The 8,482-nt window shown below is 39.8% G+C and overlaps 1 long non-coding RNA gene across 1 annotated transcript in view; it reads right to left on the bottom strand.

Annotated features, from left to right (window-relative positions):
* Window positions 1-1,892: 1,892 nt before the first annotated feature.
* Window positions 1,893-8,482, bottom strand: part of LOC110594605 — a 31,317-nt gene continuing 24,727 nt past the window's right edge. Inside the window, exons 2-4 of the long non-coding RNA XR_002481339.1 lie at window positions 4,187-4,298; window positions 3,243-3,247; window positions 1,893-1,935 (exon numbers count right to left, since the gene is read on the bottom strand). This is a non-coding gene — a long non-coding RNA (uncharacterized LOC110594605). The remainder of the gene's footprint in view (window positions 1,936-3,242; window positions 3,248-4,186; window positions 4,299-8,482) is intronic.

Below are 8,482 nucleotides of genomic sequence, written 5' to 3'. Positions count from 1 at the left end.
AATTTAAGCAAATTTGCAGAAGATGGAAACTGAATGAGGGAATGGTGAACAGTTTGATTTAGTAGTGGAAAGTGAACTCTAAATACCTGTAGTGAAAACAACAAAGAGAAGCAAGCTTATCTGCTCCACATATTAGAATTTCCTGTTTGAAATTTGGTCCCCACTCCAAGTCTACAAGGTCCTTCCTTGAGGGCAGAAGAGAATCTCTCTTCATTGAGGGTTATTTAATTGACAGATAAAAATTGCATATATTTATCCTTGTACAATAATGATGTTCTGAAATATGTATATATTGTGGAATGGCTAAATGGAGCTAGTTAACATATGTATTACTTCACTTTATCATTATTTGTGGTGAGAGCACTTAAAATCTACTCTTCTAAGAAGCAACTTTCAAGAATATGATACATTGCTATTAACTAGTCATCATTTGTACAGCTTATATCCCCAAGAATTTTAGGAAAATGTTTGGCAGATAATAGGAGCTCAAAAGGTACTTGTGAGTAAGAAAAAAAGTGAATATATTAATTAATGTGTTAATATATTTACCGGTATGTTTATTTACTTAATTTTGTCTTTAAAGTCATGGTTTATGTTCAAGATTTTTATTAGGGAGCTAATCTAACATTATAGCCTTATTATTTACACAAAATTCATAAAACAAACTAGCAATAGACAATAAAGAAATGATATTGGCATAATGCAACATTCTATTAGTTTTATTTTGCTGCTATAACAAATTATCACACAGTAGTTTAAAACAACACAGAGTTATTATCTTATGGTTTTGGAGGTCAGAAGTTCAAATATGGGTCTCCCTGAATTGAAATCAAGGTGTGTCAGCAGGGTTGAGCTCCTTTCTGGAGGCGCCGAGGGAGAATTTGTTTCCTTGACTTTTCCACCTTCAAGAAGCTACCCACATTCTTTGACTCCTGGCCCCTTCCTCCACTGTCAAAGCCAGGAACAACAGGTCAAGTTCTTCTTACACTGAGTCACTCTAAGACTGTTTCCATCATCCCATCTCTCTGACCCAGCTAGCAAAGGTTCTCCTCCTTTAAGGACTCGTGTGATTAGATTGGACCCACCCAGAAAAAGCAGGACAAACTCCCCAAGGTCCTTAACCTGGATCACATTTTCAAAGTTCCTTTTTGACATGTAAGGTAACATATTCACAGGTTCCTTGGATTAGGACATGAATATCTTTGGAGAGGTTTTCTGTTAGCTATAAATACCTTCCAGTTCAGTACCACTGGGCTGTATCAGACAAATGTCCTCATTGCCCCTTAGAAAGGTCTGTTCCCCTGAAGCAAGTTCAGTGTCAGCCATGCTCAGCTTGAGAGGGAAATCCCCTCACAGTCAATTCATAAAATATTACCTCAGGGCAAGCCCCCAAATGCCCCTTACTAACAAGGCTTGATCTGGCCTTAATTATAATCCCCTGACTGACTGCTTTTAATCCAGTTGTGTCAAGCAGATTCATTTTTCTTTTTCAAAGAGATAAAGAAACTAACCATGTAGAACCAAACACCTGCTAAAATACATTGAAAAGAAAAAATGTAAATTAGCCCTCAGAAGAAATTCTTTCAATTCATGCTTCATTGGAATACTACCTTTCCACAGCTAAAGGTCATTCACCAATCTAGCTTTTGCCATAGAGGTTTTATTTTCAATTTGGTGGTGGTTCTCTTTTTTCACTTCTACCCTTTGCTTGTCTCTTCCCCCATCATTCAGAATGGGCTAATGGCCTTTTTTTTCTGTCTTCTACTGGTATTGGCTATTTCTCCCAATCCCAGCATTCCTGGGAGTGCATTCATCTTCCGCCGCAAGTTGGTCTTCCTGAGTCTTCCTTGGCTTCTGTATATCTGCAGCTCCTGCCGTCGTGGGATTGTGTTCAGACAAGCCCTGGTTGGCTGTGTTATGGTTACTATTACAACACTATGGCACCAGCAGTCGAGAGATGGCCCAAGACATTAACATACTCCTCTGAAGGACAGTTTTTCAAATAACTATACGCTTCATTTGAGAATTGATTGTTTATTCCAAACTACGAGATCTTTTTTTCTGATTCTCCAAGGTTCAAATATAGGAGGAATGAAAGAGCTCACATTAGATTTCTCCAGAATGCTTTGTTCTTATACAGACTATGCTGCTGCTCAGCTTCTATGAAACTAGACCTTGAGCAGTTAGAAACAATTAGGCTGACAGTTCCAGGGAGAAGGGGAATGTGTAATTCCAGAATAAAACCTAAATCACCGTATTTGTTACACTAATATCTCTGGGCAGTCAGTATTACAAAATGCTGCCAGCTGGAAATTTCCATTTTCCAGCACTGGGAAACATTTAAAACATGGGACAAGTCCTCCTACCAGGAAGCTTTTATTCACAAAGCTTTAGTTAGGTGTTTAATTAAAATTCCAAATTATCACATAAATCAAAATTGAGCAATAGTCTGCATGTAGATGCTAAAATGTCTCAAGCAATCTTAGTGTATACGTATACTCTTTTTTGCTACAACTAGTGATTCATTCCTCTTTTTTCTGACAAACACACAAGATCTGGGTACTCCTGTATTCAGCCTCCCAGCTCTCCTGGGACATCACTGCAAATTATATCTTCAATCCTCTGCCGCACTTGTCTTAGCCACATCATAGGGTAGCTGGCCTTCTCTATCCACAAGACAATCTCAAGCACAGAATACACTAGGCCATAGCGGTGGCCAGGAAAACCTTTCCCAACCCCCTCAACTGTACCACTATCCTTCCTCTTCACTAACACTGACTCTAGCTTCAATTGCTCACATTCTAATCTTTTTTTTTCTTTTTTTAATTTTTTATTTTAAAGATGTGGGGTACAATTCAGGGTTAGGTATACAAATGTTCATTATGCAGGTACCCTTGTTAATGAGGTGTTTCCCCTGCACCCCCCGGCAATTTCCCACTACTGCTCATCCCTTTCTTATTATTATGATAATTGTTCAGGGTCTGCTTATGAGTGAGAACATGGGGTACTCAGTTATTTGTTTCTGTGATAAATCAGTCAGTATTATAGACCCTAAGTCCATCCAAGTTGCTGCGAAGTTCATAATTTTGTCCTTCTTTTTGGCTGTGTAATATTCCATTGTGTCTATATACCACATTTTTTTAATCCAGTCCTCTTTCAATGGGCATCGCAGTTGGTTCCATGCTTTTGCTTCTTATCTTTTTCCTTCCCAGATCCTAGAAGGGCACAGGTCACCTACATACTCAAGCTCATCTTGCTTCTTCTCTGCTGGAAGCCCGCATCACCTACACTTCTTTCATTGTCCCCATTAGAAGGGTGACTTAGTCATAATTCTTTTCACCGATGGCCACAGTGTTGTTTCTCCTCCTCCACTGTCCCACCCAATAACACATACTTCTCCCATGTTTTTTGTCAATGACTTTCCTTCTGTCTTGTCTCAAAGCTTTTTCTTTGATCTACAGTCCTTTTCCTCTCGTGTCTCCCACATTCACGGTTGTGAGTTTATACAGGTATTATGTAGCATTACACAGCAAATAGTAAGAGACACAAAATCCATACGGAAAAACAGAATTTACTTGCTGTGAATACTGCAGGTTATACAAAAGGGAAAGCACACTGAGGCTATTTACCTTTACTTCCGAGCAACAATTCAGCATCTCTGGAGTCAATCGGTGTCTTATCTTTATTCATAGTCGACTTGCAGCAACAAGACTTATTATTTCAAACAGTGAGTAAGGCAAGGCAGTCCCTTTACAGGTCCACGGAAATATGGATCTTAAAAGCTATAAAGTCTATTAATTAATCACAATTATCTCTACCTTTTCTATTCATTCAGGGATTCCTGGTTGGAAGCCTTTAGCATGTGCCATAAAACCAAAACAAATTTAAAAATAAAAGCCAGTTGTTCTTTAATTCAAAATTTCTAGGAAATATGCAATTGATAGCCCGCACCTACCACCGTGCCTAACCAATAGTGAGCTCTCGATAAAGGACTGCTGAGTGGATGGATGAGTTAATAAATTTAGAGTGTGGGAAGAAAGTAGTAAAACTCATTTCCATATACTGCACATGAAAGTTCATCCATTACTTCAAAGTCGGACGGTACATGCTGTTTCTTGAATGAGTGCCCAGCTTTCTGTAAAGTATCTACTGAATGTAGATCAAGGCAAAACCCAGCAGTGATGACACATCTCTGTGCTGTTTGGCTTCATTTTTCTTCTGCCTGTCACAGCTCCCAACCTTCCTGTCAGAACCCATTCTTGTCTTCCTATTGAAACTATTATTCATAGTCAAGGTATCTGCAAGAAAAAAACAAACAGCAAAAGCTCATACTTTGCATTCATGCCTCTTGAAGACAGCTCGCAAGTCGGTCCCTCCACTTTCACCCCAGCAAACCCTTCACCACTCCTCTGCCAATCAGCATCTTTCCCACAACCCCCCCCAACACACACACACACACACACACACACACACACACACACACACACACACACACACACTTAGGCAAACTTCCCACCCTGACTTAGGGAAATACATATCTCAGTGATGAATGAAATACCAACAGACACAATCAGTACAACTTTAATTCTTTACAGGGTGACATTGTCCTTTTTTTAGTTTCATAAATTATTTCAACCTCAGAGAAGCTGCAGAGCCAAAGCTAGGATTTACAGACTTCGGGTTCTGTGTCTTCACTCAGGGTTGACCTTGCTGTAGAGAGAGGAAAATCCAGGCGCTTTGGTCCATTCTAAATCATTCTCATTCTTGGAACAGTTGGGACGTCCGTTTGGTGCAGCCATGCAAGGACTTGAACGTGTCCTGTGGAAATATGTGGGTGCAGTTTGACCCAGAATCCCAGGTTCAAACAAGTGAGTCTTGTGTTGACAAGTGTAAGAAAGAAAGATGGGGATGAGTAACAACGTCACAATAGATGACTTCCCTCCTTACTTCAAACCGCGTCTGGGTTAGACCTAGATCCAGATTTTAGATGGTTGAAATAGGCAACCAGTTTTTATTAATTTCACAGCCTTTAGTGCTTCACCAAGTACCATAAAGATAAAGGTACCTGCTTGCCTCTTACTCAGTCAACAATGTGCTGTAAGTATGCCCCTCTCCTGTCCTCCAACTCAGCCATATCTTCTAATAATGTAAGAAAGAATCATAAACATCTACAAAAGACCAGTTGAGATGAAGCAACTTGCTTCACTTTATTTATAGAGTTACTGATCTGTTCTAGCTCATCCAAGAACTAAAATCTAGAGTGCTTCTACAGCCTTCGAGCAATAGCAAAGACCCATCTTCTTGGGTTTAGAAAGACAGTTTACAGACTGTTAATTGCAATTGTGTGTAATCTGGTTGAACACTTGGAAGAGTGCAGTAGGAAAAAAGTAAATAGCCCTTAATTAACATGGAATTGCCAGCGCTCGATTTTAAAAAAACCAGTGGTACAAGGCTGCTGCTGATTACATGCTGGGAGGTGAGATGCTCAATGTACAAGGCACCTCCCTCTTCTCATCTCGCCATCATCACTAACGTACCTAGGATCGTGGGTTGGCTTCTGTGGCCATGAGCAAGTCACCAGCCCAAGTGCTGCCAGGTACCCTGAATCTGGAAAAGAAACTACCTACAGATTGGCACAGTGTACTTAAAAAAATAAAAGGATGAAGTTTGCCCCAGAACACCTATCCACATGCCAGGTAGGAACACCCATGCATAAATCATGCTTCCAAATCAGCACCTCCCCTGAGTGACTGCACACCCTTTGATTGTTCCTGACTTGTAAGTTTCAAATCTGGTGCAGCCTCAAATGCTCTTGAGTGATGAAATTTTCTATCTCTGAAACACTGCTGGGGCCTCTTAAAATATTAGACCCAATCCGACTTAATGGGTTATTGTTCATGGAAAATAACAATAAATCTGTGAAGACAAAAATTACAGAACATTTTCCAATCATTGAATAAAAGGAGGAAGAACACCGACTTATCCTAAATCAATGCAAGTCATCTCCCTAACAGCTTTGGGAAATGCTGTGTCTCCAGACGGAACTCGATCTTTACTTGTCACATAGTATGTGACAACCACTGGGGAAAAAGTAAAAAGAATACCACATTTCTCTAGGTTGCAAGTTCCACACTCAGAATTCTCCTTCACCTGCTACTCTCAGGTCTCTGTGGTCAGCAAATAATTTTTAATTCTACTCTTTAATGGCAAGCATACAGCTCCCAGCAATACTTTATTTTTGAATTTATATCTGCAGATATATTTAGTCTTCCATTAGTTTTATTCACACAAGATTCCCATGATTAAATACATCCAAAGAGATACTGTAACTCACCTAGAGCTCAAAATTAGTCAGTTTTTAATGATAGGGAAATCTACTTCTAAACCCTTCTCTTAAGCTACCTTGGAAGAAAATCTCTCTGTCACAAACCTTTCCTTCTGCATCTGCCAGCTGACACACCACCTGGAATCTAAAAGAAATATAGAATGAATGAGGACTTAGCATTGCTGAGAATTCTAGATCCTCATTCTAGGGGGGACTGAGAATGCAAATCAAAATTACTAAGATTCTTGGGTTTGCTGTTGTGATAATCTAACAATGGCACAAAAGGAGGCAGGGAATTGGGTCCCCTGAGGCTCTAGTTTCTCACCTCCAAAAAACGCCTATTTACTAAACAGAAGCAAAGAGGATAAGGCAGGAGATTGGGGCAGAGAGTCACAGCCAGGAACAGTCAATTAGGGCCACCATAGTGTTTCTAGACATCTCGAGCAATGGCAGCGACTGCTGAGGTTGTTGCCAGAGACAAGGTCCTACACACTGGTGATCACAGAGAATTTTACATTTGTGCAATGTATTTATTCCCATAGGATCCTTTAAACTCTCTAATTCTAACCAAAGAGAGCATCCAGGAAATATTAAGCACATTCATATTAGATATCTCATTTTATCGATATTAGCCCACTAGACTCTCAATCTGTATTTTTACAACTATTTTAACATAAAACAGTCTGTCTTTCTGACAATGATACTGAAATGTAGTAAAAATGTATTTGACCTGGGAGTCAAGGACCCTGGTTTCTGTCAGCCCAGATCCTCCCCTGGTTAACTATTTGGCAAGCAAGATATAAACCACTCTTTTTTGTATCTCACCCATACAATGGGGTGATTGGATTAGAATAATTAAAATTCTTGCCAATGCTAAAGTTCTTCCATCATTCAGTATGTTTATTGAGCTCACTAAGTACCTAGTATTATTTGAGGTTTGGTGGGAACACACACACACACACACACACACATACACACACACACACACACACAATCTGTAATGTTTCTACCTTCAAGAAGTTTAAATCTCATTAGTTTCTACCCTAGTTGAAACAAGGCTATTATTTCCTTAAGGGCTTGTATTGGACCCAATTTATTTCTGTTTCCCATGATACTTAAATGAATATGTGTTGAATGATTACATAAAGCTTGAATGAGCAAAATGCACATATCTGAAGCCAACACCTGTTGAGGGCTGAGGAGTACAACACTGACAGTGAGCGAAGGTGAATTTCTGAGGTCAGGGTTAGAAGGAGACATCGAACAGCAATGCATACCACCCTCTGGGGTTGTGATGAGTGGAGCCAACAGCAGAAGTCTCAGGAGAGCTGAGAGATTAGTGATTACTGTGGCCTGGGATGCTGAGGAAGCTTCCAAACAGTAAAGCAATGGGCCAGGGCCCAAAATGGGATGGAATTTGGATAGTCGAAAAAGAAAATTCTACTCAGGTGAATAGCACAAGGATTTATCAAGCATAGAAATAAATTCAACATGTTTGAGGGTAGAAGTGATCAGACTGATCAATAAATAAATAAGATTTTATGCTAGAGAGACTATCCACTCATTCATTCAACAAATATGTATAAATATGTATCTAAATATTGAGCATGTACCTTGTGCTAGTTGTGGTTCCAAAAACGGGAGAGACAGCCGTGAACAAAACCGAATGTATGGAGCTTACATTCTAGGTGGGGAGATAAATAACAAACAAGAAAAATATTAGGATGTGTCAGGAAGGAATAACTGCTATGGAGAGAAATAAATCAGGGAAGGGGAGTAGGATACACAGGAAAGGACTCAGCCCTGTTGTTTTACCCGGCATCGCTTCACCTTCCTCTCCTTTGTCTAATTCAAGCCCATCCCACTATGGCAAACCCCAGTTCCATTCTCCACCATCCCATCTCATTTATCAGAAGTACAACAGAGACCAAGTATTTATCTGAAGTTCCACCAGGCTTCTTAACCCAAGTTTCTTTTTTTTTTTCTTTTCACCCACCTACCTGAGGCAACTTCCAGCATGAAGCCTCAACCTTAACCCAGGTTTCTTTTTTTTTTTATTTTATTTTAGGGTTCGTGACCCACCTGGGCAACTTGGCGAGACTTCATCTCTACAATAAATCAAAAATTAGCCGGGCGTGGTAGCGGGCGCCTGTAGTT

The sequence above is a fragment of the Carlito syrichta genome, unplaced genomic scaffold (assembly GCF_000164805.1).
Source record: "Carlito syrichta isolate Samal-C Ts95f unplaced genomic scaffold, Tarsius_syrichta-2.0.1 Scaffold316463, whole genome shotgun sequence".
Lineage (NCBI taxonomy): Eukaryota > Metazoa > Chordata > Mammalia > Primates > Tarsiidae > Carlito > Carlito syrichta.
The sequence above is the reverse complement of the archived record's forward strand: the minus strand, read 5'-3'. Positions and strand labels throughout refer to the sequence as shown.